The 20,577-nt window shown below is 48.3% G+C and overlaps 1 long non-coding RNA gene across 1 annotated transcript in view; it reads left to right on the top strand.

Moving 5' to 3' along the window:
* The first annotated feature begins 464 nt into the window (after positions 1-464).
* Positions 465-20,577, top strand: part of LOC142769327 (uncharacterized) — a 38,221-nt gene continuing 18,108 nt past the window's right edge. Inside the window, exon 1 of the long non-coding RNA XR_012885777.1 lies at positions 465-958. This is a non-coding gene — a long non-coding RNA (uncharacterized LOC142769327). The remainder of the gene's footprint in view (positions 959-20,577) is intronic.

Genomic DNA, 20,577 nt, shown 5'->3' with positions numbered 1-20,577 from the left:
TTACTCGGACGAAGCGATTTCGCTGAAGGTGTCCCGCTGGCTCTGAGTGATGAGCCCAGTTCCATTAGTTTTGGATCGTCACGACACACGCGCTGCGCAGCCCACGTGCTTTCCGAGCCGGAGAAGGAGTCGCGCCTTCTGCTTCGCATTCATATGTAAACAAGAGAGGAGAATTTGCCTACTCAATATGGCCGACTTTCGGCTTCATTGCGGCTTCACAACGAGTGACGTCAGGGCCTCTCCTTACCTTTTCCTTCCTCCGTGGCGGCTTCACAACGAGTGACGTCAGGGCCTCTCCTTACCTTTCTTTCCTCCGTGGGTAGTATTATATAGGTAGTATCAACGCCTCCTAGATTCCTTGTGTCTGCCAGATAAGCGCGAAATGCCAGTTATCCACGGCGGCGCTGCCTACGTAGGAGTAAGAGTTTTTGTATTTGGCTTTTGAGATCGGCAATTTTAGCGTTTGCTACTAATTTCAAAGGATGCTTTGTATTTAAAAAAGTTGCTTGTTGAATGACAGCGTCACTTACGCAGGGTTAATTGTAATTACGTTTGCGCCTTTTTGAAATTTTTTACGTTATTTTTGTTGCCTGTAAGCTTTAAAAACGTAAAAACCTATTTGAAGACACCCCCTATTTGAGTGGCGCCACCATTCTAGTTCCAACGACCGCTGCTTCCCAAGTGACCGCCGATAATCCGGCAGGCTCGGGAAATCTAGGAGGCGTTGGTAGTATCTACGTCGACCACTGTATTGGTAGGTGTTCTGTGGCTTCACGCATACAGGTGTTCTGTAGTATATAGCTGTTCTGTGACGCATATCACGCGCGCTGCAATGCGCGCCGTTCGACACACTACAGTTCGCGACTTTTCTTTACGTGGTTCACGCGCGCTATCTGGCAACGGCACCAAGTTTTTGTGTGCGTTCCGGTACCTCAGGATGAAGTATGCCTCAGCTTTCGTGAGTGTTTTGTTGTTTCGTGGTTGCAAGCAATACTTTCGATCGAAGGCTCTGTTGTGCAGCTTCAGTAAAACTTGTGGTGGGTCTAGTTGGCTCATAGCAATGTAAGAATAAAACTACTTTGGCGCAAACAATACGGAAACGCGAAACAGCGCTTTACTGCGCAGTGAAGCTGCTGTGCCTTAGTGTCCTTTACGTCGCTTAAGTTTGTTGCGTTTAACCGGATAGCGATAACGCAGGCTGCGTTGCAATTTCTAAATTAATGCAGGTGATTTTGAGCGGTGGTAACGCAGGCTGAAATTGGAGTCATGAGAGCTTGCATAGCGTCCCCCTATATTTGTAATCGATTCGAATTTAGAACCAGGGTTCCAACTGCAATCGTACCCCGGCCTCCTGCGTGTGTTCCACCGCAGAGCTACGCCATCGAGGCGCTATTTCACCGAGCTGTTTTTACAGCGAAAGCTGTTATAAGATCGAAACTCGGGTCACGCGCGGTGCTGTAGTTGTGCGCCGCCGCCGGTGACTGTAATCACATTGCACGAAATCACACACACAAAAAAAAACATATTGCCAATGACACAGTGGGGCTCAAACCCGGGTCCGCTGTGTATTCTACCAGTTTACATAGTGTGCACGTGCGTCACGCAGCGCCGATTCGTCACTTCCGAAATGCGCCACCGACATGCCTGGGTACCTACTGACTCCGTGGCCGACCGCTGCCGTGTTGTTTCCTCGTGCGTGCGCCCGTTCAGTTTTGCCTAACGATGCAAGTTGGAGCAATTATCAGCTGCTAGTGAGGCAAGTTGATATACCAGTCCACGAAGACCGAGCAGAGCATCAGGGTGTTCTCTTTGCCTAAAATTGAAAACGCACCCTGCGATTTTCCGAAAAGCACCGGCTTGTTTGGCTGGCACAGATTAAGAAAAACGACTTGAAGAACCGATGATATTTGCGTCTTCAGGTGCAACTTCATTACGGGTAAGTGCTGGATCCAAGCACGTACCTGCAAACAGAGATAGGTACTGTATATACAAACTTGTCCGCGACTGCTGCGTTTACAATCAGCGTGTCAGGGAGGCGGTTAAAATGGTGAAGGCAATCACGGGAATTCGGGTATTGCATTCAAACAAAGTGTGAAAATAGGTGTAAAACAATATTCGTTCACTCGCGATTTGAAGTATAGGCGATCGGTTCAAGTTGGGGGGGTCAGGTTTTTTAAAAATTGGTCTATTGATTCCCTAACACGGTCTGCATCATTTTCAGGGACAATATTGTACATTAGCGCACAACAACAAAAGTAATATACAAGGTAAAAAATGAGTCATAACATACGCGAAATAAAAAAAGTGACTGGTATCAGCGCAGCACGCATCACGCGAAGTCTCTACCTTGCATAATATATTCCTTGGCTGTTTCCATGAATTCCAATGAAAGACGCTCAACATCACTGTTTAAAACACTTGGGGAGCCGCATTGCTACTTTGGTGGTGTGGGTCGTAGCTACATATTAAAATTGGTATTAATAATATATATCCTGTGAACTTGCCTAGCTCTGCACGATTACTCATTTTCGATGGGAGCTGTGCGCTTCGCTCATCCACTTTTAAAATTGCGGCTCGAGAGACTTTGAGCTTTTACTTGTTCTTAGACCATGCAATTTGTAGTGAAAGCGATATAATGGGCCCTCGTAGATCGTGACGGGCAGCCGGTGTACGCGGAGGCTTGTGTATGTGTCACCCGTTTCGATTTTCCGGTCTTGTATCGAGTGAACAAGCGAGGCCTTCCTGACCCGATGAGCTCGTTAAAGCATCACAAACAAAAAACCGCACGGCTTCTCTTCAAACATCGTGCACGGCAACAGATGACGAGCCCTCAACAAACCGCGCTGAAGCACGCAAACTGCTGTAGGTACCCGGGAATGGCGGGAGATTGCGACAGCGGCGGAAGTGACATCACGTGTACACTGTGTATTCTACCACTAAACCACGCCAGGTCTTGGGACTTGTTGGCAAGCTTGGCTTAGGCAGGCTTGATGTCGGGAAAGCAATCGCTTTAATATGACTTATAAAGCGTTGTAAAACAGCAAAAGAACAACCAGTCGTTGCACAATCTAAATGTGTAAAGAGTGGGTCGCCCAATGCTGCAACCTATTACAAAAGCTTTGTCCAATAGACACTAAGGCCAACTATTAAGTCGACGTTGATTGTTGAAATGGCAGTCTAGAAACCTCGTGTTTCTACTTTTGTGCCAAGGAAGGGCCTATTTTGAAATAAAATCATGTTTTAGTGCTCCACATCGGGTTAACGCATTTCAAATTACCCGCCTCAAGAAGCGAACCGACCGGACCGTCTGACGTCACTGTTGCCGTGCACATCGTTGCCTGGCTTTACTGTGCTAGTAGCAGCAGACCGAAAGCAGCGGGAGCCACAGCAGCAACAATGACCATTGATCAATTTCCCGCCATTGGCTTCAAGATTGCAGACGCTTTTGTTTCAGCTGCGCCCCACTACATGGCACCACCTGTCTCATGTAACAGCGCAAAAATTGAATTTTCGAACCACTCGTGACATTCCCCATAGTAACATGCGGCGCTTCTTTTTTCCAAGAATCAAACAGAAATGCATAAGCAGCATTTTATTGTGTCTCTTGATGCACGGAAGGTTCTTTATTTAGTGCGGTTAGATCAGTTACTAGTGATTAATTGTAGGCGGTCTGTCTGATGTCATTGGGATCATTTTGAAAATGTCCTACTGCAGTGCTTGTGTTCTTGTGCATTTACCTTAATTGTCGGTAAGCAGGGCACTGTTGTTGATAATGTTGTCATTTTTAGATGCTGTCATACATTGAGCTTTTACTCTGATGTAAATTGTTATTTGACCTTAGTGTCCATTTCACCTATTAACTGTGGTGCATACCCACATCAGGCATAATTCTTCATCCCGTCAGTCACTGCATGAACAATTGGCACAAAATTCCTTGCAAGTGTTTAGCGGATACCACGCTTCTCAGAAGAATTACGAAAAATAACATAGCGAATGCCAGCCTACTACCCAAAAATTTCTATTATTAATGCTGTAGTGGGTATCAAGCAAGTGTGCTTGCAGCAGTTACCCAATGAATGTTTAGAAAAGGCTCTGAAAGGCCACTCTTCTAGCTTCGGATGTGACTGTGCTGCACCTTTGGTGCAGGCCTAGCGTTTTTGGCTTTGAAACAAATCAAGTTATTCATGTTACGTTCAGTATCATATGTCGCACGCCTGCACGCATGCATGCATTTGCTGTGCACATACTGTCGCGCCACCAAGCGTAATTGAGAGCATCCTCTCGAGGAGGTTTTGCAAACGACACAGTGACGGTACTTAGCTGTTGCTCCCTGTTTGGCTGTGGTAGTAAGAAAAAACACTACAACTTAGGACGGTTTTTCACATAAATGAACAAATTGGGCCCCTCTGGGACATAATTGTTCTGATTCGTTCTTGCGAGACGTGACGTTTTCGTGAAAATACGTGGCTACTGGCCCTTTCAGTTATAGCCCAAATCCTTGGCATATCAGGTTCGCGAGGTTTTCTGTGGCAACGTTAGTTGGTTTATAATATTATCATGCGACTTTTTCAGTTTAAATTCACCTTGTTTTACTTGCACTGACCCCACTGAAACTGCTTTGTTGAAGTACGCCCACATGCATTTCTAGTTCCTCTCAGAAGCTATGTCCGTGACATCACATGCAAACCATTTATAACATTTGTCGGTTTTCTTGTATTGCATGAGTCCTATATTATTTAGTAGTCATTTATTTCTTATATTGCTCTAGGCCTCAGTGGATTTGCTCATCTCTTTGAGCTGTATTTTAATTATTAATTTGCTTTAAGCTCTTTGACAACTCGAGCAAAGTACTCATGTACTTCGTTTTATTACGAATGCTTCAAAGAAATTCTTGGTGTAAATGAAGCTTTGATTTCTTTTGGCATTTCACTTGCTTGAAACTCCTTAGCAAACTGGCCTTAGGCAGACTTGATGTAGGGAAAGGAATCGCATTAATGGGAGTAATAAAGCTGTTTCAGAATAGCCAAGAAACAACCAGGCGTCACACAAAGCGAATTGCATAACGAATGGTCGTTGAATGCTCCAACCTATTACAAAAGCTACGGGCAGAATTCTTTATCATTGTCAGCCACACCATAATAAATTCGCACAATATTCCTTGCAAGAGTCTACCGAGTGTCATGCTTTATCGAAGAATGACGAAAAATGGCCTAGTGAATGTCTCCCTACAACACAAAAATCATGATGTATACTGTTGTAGAGAGTACCTACAAGTGTGCTTGTAACAACTACCCAAGGAGTGTTTAATAAAAAATCGCAGCATATCCACGAAGTCAGTGATGATGAGTGGAGTGAAGTGCTGGAGGGTTTCATCGCTAAACCGTGAACCATCCGCGAATATTGCCCACTACATCATCAGAGACGTGACACTGTATATATTTTACAAGAAATTTAATTATTCGTAAGTGGTAGCTGTACATTGCTTCCATTCCTCCTTCGTTGTAATAGCTTTATGGTTGGTGAAGTGGTGGATTGGTGATAGGACATAATGGGATGTTTCCAAGGACGAAGTTGTGGGCAGTTGGCAAAGCTGGAATTTTAGGCGGTTACGTACATACATACATACAAAGGATGGACAGACCCACGCCTTTAGGAGCTTTGCCCCTCAAAGGCTCTGAAAGGCCACTCTTCCAGCTTTTGCTGTGACTGTGCTGCGCATCTCGTGTAGACCTGGCGTTCTTTTTGTCCACTGTACTTCATTTCAACTAATGTCATCGCATTACTTAAAAAAAAATCATCATTTTGATGCTTTCCTTGGTCTGATTTTCTGCTGGATTCATTTTGTATTATCTGACAAGTATCTAATTTCTTCTTCTTCTATTTTTGTTTGTAATGGCGCATTTGACTTTTTCTTTAGACATGTTCTAGCTAAAGCTATGTTTTCTAGGAAGCTTTAGAGGAATAGTAGCATTGCCACTACAGTATTTTTGAGCAGGCAGTAAAATGAAGTGGCTGCATTTGATCCCATTCCCTTACAATGTTCTTATCTAAGCAGTTGTATTGGCTGGATGTTACATGCTCAAGGAAGTATGTTTGTTCTCATGAATGAGCACTATTTCATACTGCTACATCTGAATTGGAAATCTGTATGGGTGTATATAAAGAAAGTATATTATGTGCAGCTTAGCAAAAGTGGCTTGTGCTCGGTTTTAGGAAAGATATGTGTGGCTGAAATGTTTTGTTTTCTTACTGCTTGGAAGGTGAGCAGTGTGTCCTGCTTCTCAAGAACACATGCAGGTGCCTACAGCATCACACAATATTGGCATCTTTTCTTTGTGCTTTGGCTATTGATTCTACAACTATCTTGTAATAGCTTAAATAATTCCAGTTTTCTTCTATTACCGTATTTACTCGCATAATCCTCGCACTCGCATAATTCTCGCACCCCACACATCGCCTAAGAAAAATACGAAAAAATTTTTTCCTTGAGTAATTATCGCACCCCCGAAAACTGCCGCAATAATGTCGTCTGCTCGTTCCAGCCACTGATGATGATGGATGGATGGATGGATGCTATGAGCGTCCCCTTTATAACGGGGTGGTGACAAGTATGCCACCAGGCTCGACAAAAAAAAAAACCTTTCTTCTTTTTTTATGTTGGCCTAATGCCTCTACTTCGATAAATTCTATCTTAATGGAAAAAAAGGTAAATTTTCAGCTTAAGTTCTCTGCCATTTACGGCACACTGTCCATATTTTATTTTTCCAATATTTATTTTTGTCCTTTCTCTCTAATTTTCTGCCACCAATACTCTAACCGTCTCTTACTTATTTCAATCGCGGGTGTGTTCAGCTTTCCATTGTTGTCCCTAAAACCCAAGGCTTCCTGTAGGCTCGTGCCCAAACGTACACCTGGGTGGATATCTCCACATTCAATCAGAACATACTCCGCCGTTTCCTTATCTTTCCCGCAGCATGTGCATTGTTCTTCTTCTTTACTGAATCTTGCTTTATAACTACGCGTTCTAAGGCAACCCGATCTCGCTTCAAACAGTAAAGCGCTTCCCCTTGAATTATCATAAAATGCCTCCCTCCTTATTTCATTTTTGCCCTTTCGGTAGTTACTCAAAGCCGGTTTTTTTCTCCATAGCTGCCATCCAGTAAATCCTCTCCGCCTCCCTGACTTTTCCCTTAACGCTCTTTGTTGACATATGGCTTACAATACCAGCCCTATATTTACTAGTGAGTCTTCTAGTTCTTTTTCTCCACTGTGTGTCCACGCTCTTCCTATACAAATAACGGAACACCTTCTCTGCCCATCTACTCTCCTTCATATTTCTTAGCCTTTCTTCGAACCTTATTTTGCTCTGCGCTTCCCTCGCCTCAAAACCTGCCCACCCCATATCGCCCTTTACAGCCTCGTTTGTCGTCTTCCCGTGAGCACCCAACGCAAGGCGTCCCACAGTCCTTTGATTTACATCCATTCCCGATTGCACCTCTGCCCTCATGCACACCACTGAGTTCCCAAAAGTAAGCCCTGGAACCATTACACCCTTCCACAGACCTCGAAGCACCTCATACCTATTGTATCCCCACAACGCTCTGTGCTTCATTATTGCCGCATTCCTCTTTCCTTTTGCTGCCGAGGCTTTTTCCTGTACCTCCATGTATCTATCACTCTCATTTACCCATACTCCAAGGTACTTGTATTCACTTACCCTCGGTATTTCTTGGCCTTGTATGGACACCGTCTGATCACAGGGATCATTGAATACCATCAATCCACACTTCGTTACACTGAATCCTAGTCCAAGAGCTTCACCTTCCCTTCCGCATATATTCGCCAGCTGCTGTATATCATCTCGACTGTCCGCAAATAAGACGATATCGTCCGCATAAAATAAACCTGGAAGCTTCTGCTCAATCATCATGCCGCCCTGTTTGTGTGACAGATTAAAACCAATGTTGCTACCTTCTAGCGCTTTTTCCATACTCACCATGTACAGCATGAATAACAGCGGGGACAAAGGACATCCCTGTCTCAGACCCCTGCTAACCTCAACGTTCTCTTTGCTACGCATTCCTTCCCACTCTATGCAAACTGTATTTTCTCAGTATATCTCCCTCAAAAGCTGTATACAGTCGTCGCCCATGCCCATTCCTTTCAATATATTCCACAAAATTTCCTGATTAACGTTGTCGTATGCCCCAGTGATGTCTAGAAAAGCCACGTACAAGGGCCTATTCTCTATTTTAGATATTTCTATACACTGAGTGAGAACAAACAGGTTATCGTCTAACCGCCTGTCGACTCGAAATCCGTTCTGAAGTTCTCCCAAAATATCGTTATGTTCGGCCCATGTTTCTATTTTCATTTTTACTGCTTGCATCGCCAACCTGTATAGTACCGATGTAATGGTTAGTGGTCTATACGAGCGAATCTTGTCCTTTTCTCCCTTGCCTTTATAGATTAAGTTCATTCTACTTTGTCGCCAACTGTCCGGTATTTGTCCGTCCTTTAAACTTTTTTCTACTGCTTTTAACAATGCTTCTTTAGTGTTATGTCCTAGTTCGTTAATGAGGCTAACGGGAATCCCATCTAAACCCGCGGCAGTGCGCTTTGGAATTTTTCCTTCGGCCTTTTTCCAGTTGAAATTATCAAGTACTAGCTCTTCCTCTGTTGCTTTCTCCGCCACACTTTTACTCACCGGGGAGATCCCCTGGACGCTCTTTTGAAACGAATCGGCTGTTACCTTTTGGATGTAACCTAGCGCTTCGTACCCTTCCAATTGATTTCCTCCTTCATCTAGAATATGTTCTTGCGTTGTGACAGACTTCCTACCTAGCGCCTTTATGTGGCTCCAAAAAATCCTAGGCGCGGCCTCCTTTTTTTCGTGTATCTCTGTCATCCAGCGTTCACTTTCACCTTTAATTTTTGCCTCTACCAATTTCTGTACAAGGGATTTTTTCTCTAAATATATTTCCCATATTTTTTTTACTTCGTCCTGCGGCCGCTTCTCCTTTTTTGCCATTCTATGCTCCCGTGATGCTTCGCGTCGCTTCTCGATCGCCTCCCGGATTTCCTTGTTCCACCAACTTTTTGGCTTCCTTTTTCCTTTCCAGCAAACAGTTTTCTTCTCTTTCCCTATCTCCTTCGTCATTAGATGTAACAGCTCACTATACTCCCAGTCCTTGCCTGGTATTTCGCCTACTTCTTCCTCGACTTTTGCGGCTATATTTATTATTTGTTTGTCATTTAAATACGAGCTGCCAGACTTTGATTCCATGCTCATATTTTCAGTTTCGTATCCCATTTGTAATGTTATTCGTTTATGATCACTACCCCAAGCTGTTAATGCCTTCCTCGTCTATCCTCATTTCTGTCAGTTTGTGGTAAATTCCTTCAGTCATGAGACAATAATCAATACTTGATTGCTTGTTTCCGACTTCCCATGTGATCTGGCCGTCACATTTAGGCCCCGTGTTAACTATCTCCAGACTATGTTGCTCGCAAAGGTCTAGTAATAACTTCCCATTGGTGTCTGAATATCCGTCAAGGTCATGTATGTGGGCATTCATGTCCCCTAGAAGGATGATTTCGGCCCCATTACCAAATTCTTTAATATCCGCACTCATGCAATCCACTATCTCCTGATTCTTTTCTCTGCAGTTATTTCCCGTCCACAAGTAGGCTACCCCTAGCCACGTTTCCTTTCCACCTACTGTGCCCAGAACCCAGAGGTGCTCTGAACACGTCTGTTTCACTCTAACCCATTTGGCTCCGCGGTGAATTAGCATTCCTACACCCCCACCTTTCCTTTCCGATATGGTCCTGTTACACCCTTCCCAAACATAATTTTTAATATGTGGTGGCTCTTCCAAGTCTCTAAGGTGTGTTTCTGTAACCGCATACACGCCTATCTGTTCTTTGTTTAACTGCTCCTCAATCTCTAACCATTTTGCCTCCTTTCTGCCACCCTGCATGTTTATGTAACTAATTGCAACACGCGCCTTTTTCCTTTTTCTTTTACCTTTTTTCTGGTTTTTCGCAGTTCTACCTGTCAAAGCGTCCTCCTGGTTGTTTTCCCTGTTACGAGCTACCCAGGACTCCGAAGGGCCCGTGAGCCCCCCAAAAAAGCTACTGCGCGTCCTGCCAGTCGCCAGCCCACCTCGTGTCCAAGCCTCTTATCGAAATGAATCTTGTCTCTTTGGAATCCACCCCACCTGTGCACTTCCCTGTTTAAATCCACTACCTCGAAACCCTTCTCTCGACTAATTCGCCATATCTCTTTGTTTGCGTCGACAACCGCTCTTTGCAGGTTGACGTTGCGTACTGGTACTTCCGGTACTGTGCATACTACAATTTGCACCTGGGGGGACACGGTGCGCATGCCATCCACCCCTTTCGCCAAGGTCGTCGCTAGTCCTGACGATTCTTTTTTCAGGACGTCATTTAACCCTCCCGCAATTACAACGAGGTTACGATTGTTAGCTTTAGCTGCGAGTTGTTCACCCGCTTGACTCATTACTGTCCCCAGCGTTTGTCCTGGGAACGTCCCTATCGCAACTCTCTTGTCGCCTTTCACCCTTTCTTTGATTGCCGCTGCGCATCGGACTAAATTTGAGTCACCGGCGATGATGACCTGTTCAGACATTCCTTCTGAAACCTGCACCTGGCTGCTGACTAGGTGACTAGCGTGAGTCACGGCTGCTGGTTTGCTCCCTCCCTCCCTCAAAACTACTTCCCGGTAGCTGGGCCCTGTGGCCAATGTATCTGCCTTTGTCATGCCTGTTTCCTTCATCTCTCCCGCACGGGGGGTCGTCGCCATAATGCTTCCGCCGTCACCTGCGTCTTCGTTCCCTTTCACGACCTTCGATAGGCCCTTCTCGGCTGCCCGGAGCCTTTCTTCCATGGCTGACGTTTTCTCTCGCTCCTTCGCCAATGCTTTCTCCAGCTCTGCGATTTTCTCCATGAGCCCACTCTGGACCGCCATCATATTTTTCATTTTCTCCTCGAACTCGCACTGTCTACACTTGGCGTCATCTTCTGCTTTCTCCTCCGCACTAATTTCCACCTTCCACCCTATCCCGCACTCTGAACACTTTACGGTCTTTTTGACCATGGCTAGCTCAGTTTACCGATGCCCACGTGTTAGAAAACTGCACTAAAATACACTGGTCTAAGCCAAAAAGAACCACAATAATAAATAAATACGCTACACTTCACAGCACCTGCGCATGCACGTGGTCGGTCTACGCGCAGGCCTCAGCCACGTGGTGGCTGGCGAAAAAAAAGACACAGTACAAAATACAAAAAAAAAAACGTACACCGTACTAGACCTAATCAAGCTTTACGCTAGCGCCTTACGTTCTCATAACGCTACATACAGAGGCAAGCTGGAAACATGCAAAAACACTTATCTGTAGCTGTCATTCCGGAGCTCTCCAAAAACACGTCCGACCTCTACCGATGATGATGATGATGATGATGTGATGGCGGCCGGCCCCTTTGCAACGGGGGAACACACTCAGTGTCCTGGCCTCAAAAAGAAAAGTGGGAAAAAGAAAAACAAAAAGCACAGAGAAAAAAGAAAGGACCAAGAAAAGGATCCACACTCTTGAACGACACAGGCAAGAGACGCGCACACAGTGGTCTAGGTCCTAAGTCCGCCGTATAGTTGCCCACCACTCAGTAAGCCGCCTTTTCGTGGCTGCGACCGCGTACCGTCCCCCCCCATTGTCGCTGCTTCCATCTTCATCAAGCCTTTGAAACCCGAGCGCCTGTGGGAGGGTTGCACCCTCCACCTGAGAAGTTGGGAGACTCCTGCAGTGAAGGACGAGATGCTCCTGTGTCTCACTCGCTACGCCGCAAACTCTGCACAGGTTGCTGACCACAGTGGCATCAAACTTTCTGCGGTACTCCAGAGTGCGAAGAGCCCCAGCTCTCGCCTCGAACAGGAGGCTGCTGCCAATGCTATTGTCATAGAGGCGCGACCCACAGATGCTGTCCTGGTGTTTCCTGTAGCACTCGAGAGTGGACTTCGCCTCCATAGCTTCTCGCCATCGGGTTTCTTCTGCTTCTCTGACTCGCATGCGGACCTCGACCGTCCACTTGGCTGCTGTTTCAATAGGACTGGCTTCTGCAAAGAAGCCATACTTCTTCTCCAGCTGGTAGAGTCGTCGTGTCCAGTCAGTCCTCAAGCATGTTGCCGAAAGGTACTCGAACACGCGGCGCGCCCATCGAGTGCGTCGCATGAGCGTGAGACGACCCCGATAGGCAATCTTGCTGGCGGCTTCCCGAGCTTCAAAGCTGGACCATCCGACGTCTCCCTGAATCGCCTCGTTGGCCACTCGATAATGGCAACCGAGCGCTGCACGGCCGACCTCTCTCTGCTGACGCTCCAACCACTCCCGTGTCGTTGGCGATATGCACACTACCGCGTTTCCAAACGTCAGGCCCGGCACGTGAACCATCTTCCACAGGTCCCGGATCATCTGAAATCGGTTGCAACCCCATAGGCATCGGCGACGAAGGATTCGTTGAGCCTGCAACGCAGTCTGTCGAATCACAGTCTCGTGTAGACTATATTTTGCTGCATCCACACACAGGGTGACGCCCAGGTATCTGTAATCGTTGCGTGTGGCCAGCAGTTCTCCTCCTAAAGTCAACGCTGCTGCATCAGTACTCCCTCCAGTTAGACGGACAACCGCCGATTTCTTAGTGTTGAATCGAAGTCCAAGACTCGCGAGTTCCGTCTGGCAGATGTCGAGGAGGGATTGCAACTCCTGGTTACTCTCTGCCATAACCACCAGATCATCTGCAAATGCCAAACCAGGCAGGTGGAAGTTCTCTTCAGCACTAGTTGTGCTGAAACGCATGCTGAATCCGAGGTTGGAGTTCAACAAGGCCCGCTCTATTCTGGATGCGTATAGAATGTACAGCAATGGTGACAGTGGGCAGCCCTGCCTCAGACCCTTATTTACATGAATTGGGCCAGTAGTTATGGCACCCAACTGCACACTCACTACATTGTCACTGTACAACCGTTGTATAGTGGAGATCAGCAGCCGGGGCAGTCCAAGGTCAGACAGGCATGCAAAGAGAGGACCGTGCGGCACGCTATCGTACGCTTTTTCAACATCGAGGAAGCAGCACAACAGCGTTCTCCCTTCCCTGCGAGCTATTTCTGCACACTGTGTGACGACGAACAGATTGTCATCCAGACGTCTGCCTGGCCTGAAGCCATTCTGAAGCTCGGTCAGTAGTCCCTTGGTTTCCGCCCAGCCACTCATCCATGCTTTGATGACCCCCGCGAACAAGCGATACATAACACTGGTGACCGTTATTGGTCTGTAGTCCTCTATGTTCCTCGCATCTCCGCCCCTTTTGGGGATAAGAATCACCTTCCCTTCATGCCATTCTTTAGGGATGGGCTCGCCTTCGATGATGGCCGTGAGGATCTCTGCGAGCTGTTCCCTCGAGTCTTCTCCCAAGCACTTTAGTACGCGCGCTGGCATGCCGTCCAGACCAGTGGCCGTTCCAGCCCTAATCCGCTTCAACGCCCGTTCAACTGTGAACCTTGAGAGGGCCCAGGGTGGTTCTGTTTGGCTTGGGGGGCGTTCGGTATTAGGACTGATTGCCTCCTCTTTACTAAGGGTGGTGTCTGTATTCAAGTCTGAGGTCCCGAAAATCCGGGAGAAGTGCTGTGCAATGTATTCACAGGGCTCTCCGACTGGTTGCCCCGTTGCCGCATCTATGAGAGGAGGTGGCGGGGGGGCGGCTCTGTCCAAGGACCTAATGTATGTCCAAAATTTGTGTGCTGCAGATCTTCCTTCCTGTCTGATGGACTGGATCAGCCTAAGGTTGTAGTCTGCTATCTTGCACTGAATCAGGGTCTGTACCTTGTGTTTACGGTCCAGATACACAGCCCACTTCTCTGCACATACCTCAGTGTCAAGGCCTTTGACAAATCTTCGATGTTCCCGATTTGCTTGGCGGCGCTCCTTCCACGCCACCTCCACTTCTTTGTCCCACCATGGGTTCTGTGGCCTGCGTCCCGGCCTCTCCTGGACCATCTGGGTACGCATGACAGCGTCCAGTGCGCGCATGAACTCACTGTACGAGCGGGATTCCCGCCGTTGAGGACTACTTTCAAAATCCTTGGCGACCCTCTCCACGGACTTGCTCGGCAAGTACATGCCACGCCTGGGTGGAGGTGACATGCAGCCTGTTCGAAAGCCGCCCTTAGAGAACAACAGCCGTATGCGATTATGGTCACTTCCAAGGCTGAACTGGCCCTCTTCATCAATATGCACTTGTGCTATGCGAGCGGCCAGTTTTGCAGTCACCAGAGCATAGTCTATGGTAGAGCGGCTGGTACGAGCGCACCATGTGAAGCATCCCTCACAGTCAGTGCGAAGGTTAACGATTTCCAAAGAGAGCTGCTCCGCACATTGCAACAACAGCTTCCCATTGTAATCCAAGTACCCGTCAGTGGCCGGGATGTGTCCGTTAAAGTCTCCCATCAACAACACCTCGCGGTCTGCACCCCACCGTTTCACATCTTCAATGATACACTGTAGGACTTTGTCGTTACCGTCATGTGGTCCACTAGCCACCGTTAAATACACCACACCAAAGAGAACTGGCTCACCAAGAATAGTCCCAGAAACCCAAATGTGCTCGGCACAGGGACCCTTCATTGGCATCCAGGCTGTATTGCTGCGCCACAGCACACCAGCGCCGCCTCCTTTGCGGCAATCCCCTGTACGATTGCAGCCCACCCACTGCCATTCGGGGTCAACTGGTGGCTCTTCCAACTCTCGTAGGTGAGTTTCCACCACACCATACAGAGCGATCTTTTCGCTATTCAGCGTCTTATACAGCTCAGCCCACTTAGCTGCCTTTCTCGCCCCATGAAGATTGAGAAAACCAACGTTTACATTGGTGGTTGTGCGTTTGCGGTGGTGGTGTCTTCGACGGCTCTTCAGAATCATTGGGTGGTTTGACTCGGCATTATTATTTGGCGCATCATTTGCTGGCGGACCATTTCCCCAACCATTTGATACAGCTCGGGGCTTGCGCTGAGCCTGAATGCTTGCCACGGGGTCTTCGTAGGGTGTGCAGTGCCCAGATGTGGCCCCCATGTTGGCGGAGCCAAACTCGTCCCCGGTGGACGGGGTGTGCTCAAAGGTGCTAGCTGTGCCATGTTTGCTGCGTAAACCGGCTGGGTGTGTTCGCGGAGGGTTTGCCCTGGGGTGGTCCGTACATCGGCCCTGATTTCCCCCTGGTGGGTGATCACGCTTGTGGTCTTGGGTGGTTCCGGGGATGGGGAGTGTATCTCCAGGGCGGGCATGGGGACTCTCGATCCTATATTTGGAGGTGGTCTGCGAGTTGGCTTGCCCCTGTTCCTGTGAGGCTCGCGTAGTCCTAAAAAATTTCGTGTCTCCTGGACCAGCTGGGTCGCAACTTCACGTGTTGTATGTGCCAGGTAGTGAATGCCGTCCTGGGCTAGTCGTCCTTCTCCTGCCAGCATCCTAGAGAGGTCGACAAACTTTGCCTTTACGGCTCCACTCATCTTCCTTAGCTCTGCGTTTAGGAGCATTGCTCTTGCCTGCGTTGCCTTGCCTCTCGTGTTAACTTCAGGGACGGAGCAGATGACCAGCCTCTTCGCATACGGTGTCACCGCCTGCCGGATGTTCTGGGCAATATCTCCATGTTGCACTCCTTTGAGAACATCGTGGACCCCTACGTGCACGACCACCAGCTGTGCGCTGTGGCCTTCCCCTTCACTGCGGCTCTGAAGCAGGTGCTGCAGTTTGTCCGCCGTCATCCTGCGCTCCGAGACCTGCCTCACGAGCACACTGTTGCCCCAGATTCTTCGGAGCTCACCCGCGATTCTTGGAGCATTGCCATCACCAACGACTAGGACCTCGGGTGTGTAGCGGCAAGCAGCCTTTTTGTTTTTCTTCCACTTTCCCGGTCTTTGTTCATTATTTTGAGCGTTTGTGAGAGACTGGTCGTCAGCTTTGCTCCCGTCGAGTCCAGCAGCAGTCCCGTGCTTCAGATTCATTGTCTCGCCGACGCCACCCGTCTCGTGGGTCCGTTCGGGAAGACCCTGCGCCTCGCCGGTGGTATGAGAGGAGCTGCCGCCACCCCGCTGCGCACCCTCGCCGCTCTGTTCACCAACGACCGCATAGCTCAACTCAACGACCGCACAGCTCAACTGCTCCTGCCCCGACTGCAGTGGCCGGCCACCCTCCGACTCCACCACCGCTTGATCCCTTTCCTGCAGGACATCCACCGAATGCGTCTGCGCTGCTGTGGATGCAGTCAGTACCGGCCGGGAAGGACAGCTGTGCTCGGCAGCTCTCAGCGGTTCTCGCAATTGCTCCTTTACCGCCAAGATCACTCCTCGAAGTGTGTCAATCTCAGTCTCCGAAGCACGCATCCTTGCCTGAAGCACTTCTATCGTGCTGCAGAGGTTGCATACAAACTCTGCGGCATCTGCTGCTTCCATTGATGGAAAGCTCGTCTCATCTAGGTAAGCCCATCTCCGACACTTCTCACACTGTACCATTGGTTCCTCCCGCTCTTTCCTCTTCGCCCTCTTCGCCATCGCACCCATGATGATGATGATGTGATGGCGGCCGGCCCCTTTGCAACGGGGGAACACACTCAGTGTCCTGGCCTCAAAAAGAAAAGTGGGAAAAGAAAAACAAAAAGCACAGAGAAAAAAGAAAGGACCAAGAAAAGGATCCACACTCTTGAACGACACAGGCAAGAGACGCGCACACAGTGGTCTAGGTCCTAAGTCCGCCGTATAGTTGCCCACCACTCAGTAAGCCGCCTTTTCGTGGCTGCGACCGCGTACCGTCCCCCCCCATTGTCGCTGCTTCCATCTTCATCAAGCCTTTGAAACCCGAGCGCCTGTGGGAGGGTTGCACCCTCCACCTGAGAAGTTGGGAGACTCCTGCAGTGAAGGACGAGATGCTCCTGTGTCTCACTCGCTACGCCGCAAACTCTGCACAGGTTGCTGACCACAGTGGCATCAAACTTTCTGCGGTACTCCAGAGTGCGAAGAGCCCCAGCTCTCGCCTCGAACAGGAGGCTGCTGCCAATGCTATTGTCATAGAGGCGCGACCCACAGATGCTGTCCTGGTGTTTCCTGTAGCACTCGAGAGTGGACTTCGCCTCCATAGCTTCTCGCCATCGGGTTTCTTCTGCTTCTCTGACTCGCATGCGGACCTCAACCGTCCACTTGGCTGCTGTTTCAATAGGACTGGCTTCTGCAAAGAAGCCATACTTCTTCTCCAGCTGGTAGAGTCGTCGTGTCCAGTCAGTCCTCAAGCATGTTGCCGAAAGGTACTCGAACACGCGGCGCGCCCATCGAGTGCGTCGCATGAGCGTGAGACGACCCCGATAGGCAATCTTGCTGGCGGCTTCCCGAGCTTCAAAGCTGGACCATCCGACGTCTCCCTGAATCGCCTCGTTGGCCACTCGATAATGGCAACCGAGCGCTGCACGGCCGACCTCTCTCTGCTGACGCTCCAACCACTCCCGTGTCGTTGGCGATATGCACACTACCGCGTTTCCAAACGTCAGGCCCGGCACGTGAACCATCTTCCACAGGTCCCGGATCATCTGAAATCGGTTGCAACCCCATAGGCATCGGCGACGAAGGATTCGTTGAGCCTGCAACGCAGTCTGTCGAATCACAGTCTCGTGTAGACTATATTTTGCTGCATCCACACACAGGGTGACGCCCAGGTATCTGTAATCGTTGCGTGTGGCCAGCAGTTCTCCTCCTAAAGTCAACGCTGCTGCATCAGTACTCCCTCCAGTTAGACGGACAACCGCCGATTTCTTAGTGTTGAATCGAAGTCCAAGACTCGCGAGTTCCGTCTGGCAGATGTCGAGGAGGGATTGCAACTCCTGGTTACTCTCTGCCATAACCACCAGATCATCTGCAAATGCCAAACCAGGCAGGTGGAAGTTCTCTTCAGCACTAGTTGTGCTGAAACGCATGCTGAATCCGAGGTTGGAGTTCAACAAGGCCCGCTCTATTCTGGATGCGTATAGAATGTACAGCAATGGTGACAGTGGGCAGCCCTGCCTCAGACCCTTATTTACATGAATTGGGCCAGTAGTTATGGCACCCAACTGCACACTCACTACATTGTCACTGTACAACCGTTGTATAGTGGAGATTAGCAGCCGGGGCAGTCCAAGGTCAGACAGGCATGCAAAGAGAGGACCGTGCGGCACGCTATCGTACGCTTTTTCAACATCGAGGAAGCAGCACAACAGCGTTCTCCCTTCCCTGCGAGCTATTTCTGCACACTGTGTGACGACGAACAGATTGTCATGGTGTAGAAGGTGTAGAAGGGGGGCGCCACCTTTCGTCCACAGCTGGTACTACTACGCGTCCGCGCTGGTGCTGTTTGAGCAGCTACGACGAGAGCGGCCAGTTAGGCCTCATTTCAACACAGACAACACATCGCGACGATGCGCTGACATCGCACATTGATGGTATCCCGTTGGTCGCTGAGGCCCGACGAGACAATCCCCGCACCCGCGGGTGGCAGAACTTGCTGACATTCACCTGAGCGGCACATCACAGCACACACATCACACACCGCACACACACACAACTACCACATCGCGACGATGTGAAAGTTGAGGATTAAACCCAGCGCGCCCTATTTGGCGCCATCTCTTAACCGTCAAGCGTACTATTGCACGGTGATTCAATCCAATCCAAGCCAAAGTGGCCAGTGCGCGTTGCGGCGTGTTTTGTATGTTGTGTTGGTCATCTTGAAACGTTACGGGGCGATACTGAAGCCACACGGCTGCTTCAAGTTGCAAGTGATATATCATACGCTAAACAACGGCAACAAGGCCGCCGGTAGGCCCTTCGGAGCCTACGAGTTTTGTGTTCGCTGTTGGTGACGGCAGCTGAAAGCCACCAAAACGCGTTGGGCCTGCCGTGTGCCTAAAACTGGGATTGATGGTAAACTTTATTTCTTCAGAAGGAAACTGCGGACGATTCTGTTAAATAGCCATCAGCCCAATACTGACACCCTACGCTTACCTTTTGAGGGCTCCTGTTGAGCGCTGACCGCTACCGCTACGCCCGCAACGCCCACAAGCTTCGCTTATGGTATTCTAATGCTCGACTATTTGCTTCCACTTTTTATGTCTCAAATAAATCTTGCCTTGTGTGGAACCTCTGCTTTTATTGTTGAGGTAAGTTCTAATTAGTACTTTGTAAAGCGTGCTGTAAGTTGCTGGCGTGAGAATCCCGATTTGCGGCCACTTCGTTTTTTTTTTTCGCTCTCTGCGTTTTCGTGGAAAGTTTTGTTCGCGTAATTCTCGCACCCCCCAACTATGCATCAGGTTTCCGGCAAAAAATGTGCGAGGATTATGCGAGTAAATACGGTATTGACTTTCTTACAAATGCCATCTTCTCTGAGAGCGCATTTGAAACTTGCACGATATTTATTCATTCAGAATTTTTTTACAGCTTTCCTAGAACATGTTTTGTGCGCAGTCAGGAAATACTGTCAATTTGACGCCAACAATCTTTTGCTCCAGTTCACTTGGGTAGCAATAAACTCCGATAGCGAGCTCATTTGAGGAATACTTGCAAATGCCTTGCATGGTCTCTTTGCAGGAGCAATGATGTGCTAAAAATTGCATGCTACCTGATGACTAGAGGCTGGATTTATAAGCACTGGAAAAGCCGGTTTTGAGCACCAAAAGTAGGCAATCAAAACACAGTTTTAGGCCTTCAACATTGTAAATATAGGCAAAATGAGTTTGTATCAAAATTCAAATTTTCGAATACGTGCTGGACCTGCGTCTACGATAGGAATTCAAAAAAAAATGTTTCAATTTAAGATAGCGCAAAGGCGCCAATGGTTTAGCATAACCACGCAGTTTTCCTCCTGCGTTGTTTGGAGACCACTCTCCTTTTATCGCTGAACTTGGTGAGTTAAAGGAACACCGAAGAGAAACAGTGAGTTCTTTTTGATTCATAAACTGTACTTTGAGAACTCTGTCATAAGTTCAACTGTCATAAGTTTATTATTACCAGAGAAAATTAGGGTAAAAGTTTCATTTTTAAATTTAGCCCCCTAATCTGTGCACATGACGTAAAATGTTCTACATTGTATTTTTCGTATTTTCATGACATTGGCTGCATAGAATTTTCTGAGACTTCGTATGCAAAGTCTATGGCACCCAGATATTACAATATAGTTCAATCTTAGCGATTAGAAGCTACATAGGTCTTGGTCGATGCCTTGAGGAATTGATGGCATCAAAGTGTTTGGTGCGGGAGTTTCAAGGTGACATCTTCACCCACAGTTTTTTTTCCCGCTTTCGCACTTACCAAGTGTAGCATTGCGGTAAAAGGGCTCTTTTCTGAATTGTGAAATCGTACTTTACTAATACGCAAAAAACAGTTTGCTGTTTAGTGCCTCTTTAAGTGACCACCATTGAATAGACATGCTCCCTCCTTTCTTTCTTTTCGGCAAGGGTCAGAAGGGCATCATACGAGAAGCTAATAGCCAG

This window comes from Rhipicephalus microplus, chromosome 8 (genome assembly GCF_043290135.1).
Source record: "Rhipicephalus microplus isolate Deutch F79 chromosome 8, USDA_Rmic, whole genome shotgun sequence".
In the NCBI taxonomy this organism is placed as follows: Eukaryota; Metazoa; Arthropoda; class Arachnida; order Ixodida; family Ixodidae; genus Rhipicephalus; species Rhipicephalus microplus.
The sequence above is the reverse complement of the archived record's forward strand: the minus strand, read 5'-3'. Positions and strand labels throughout refer to the sequence as shown.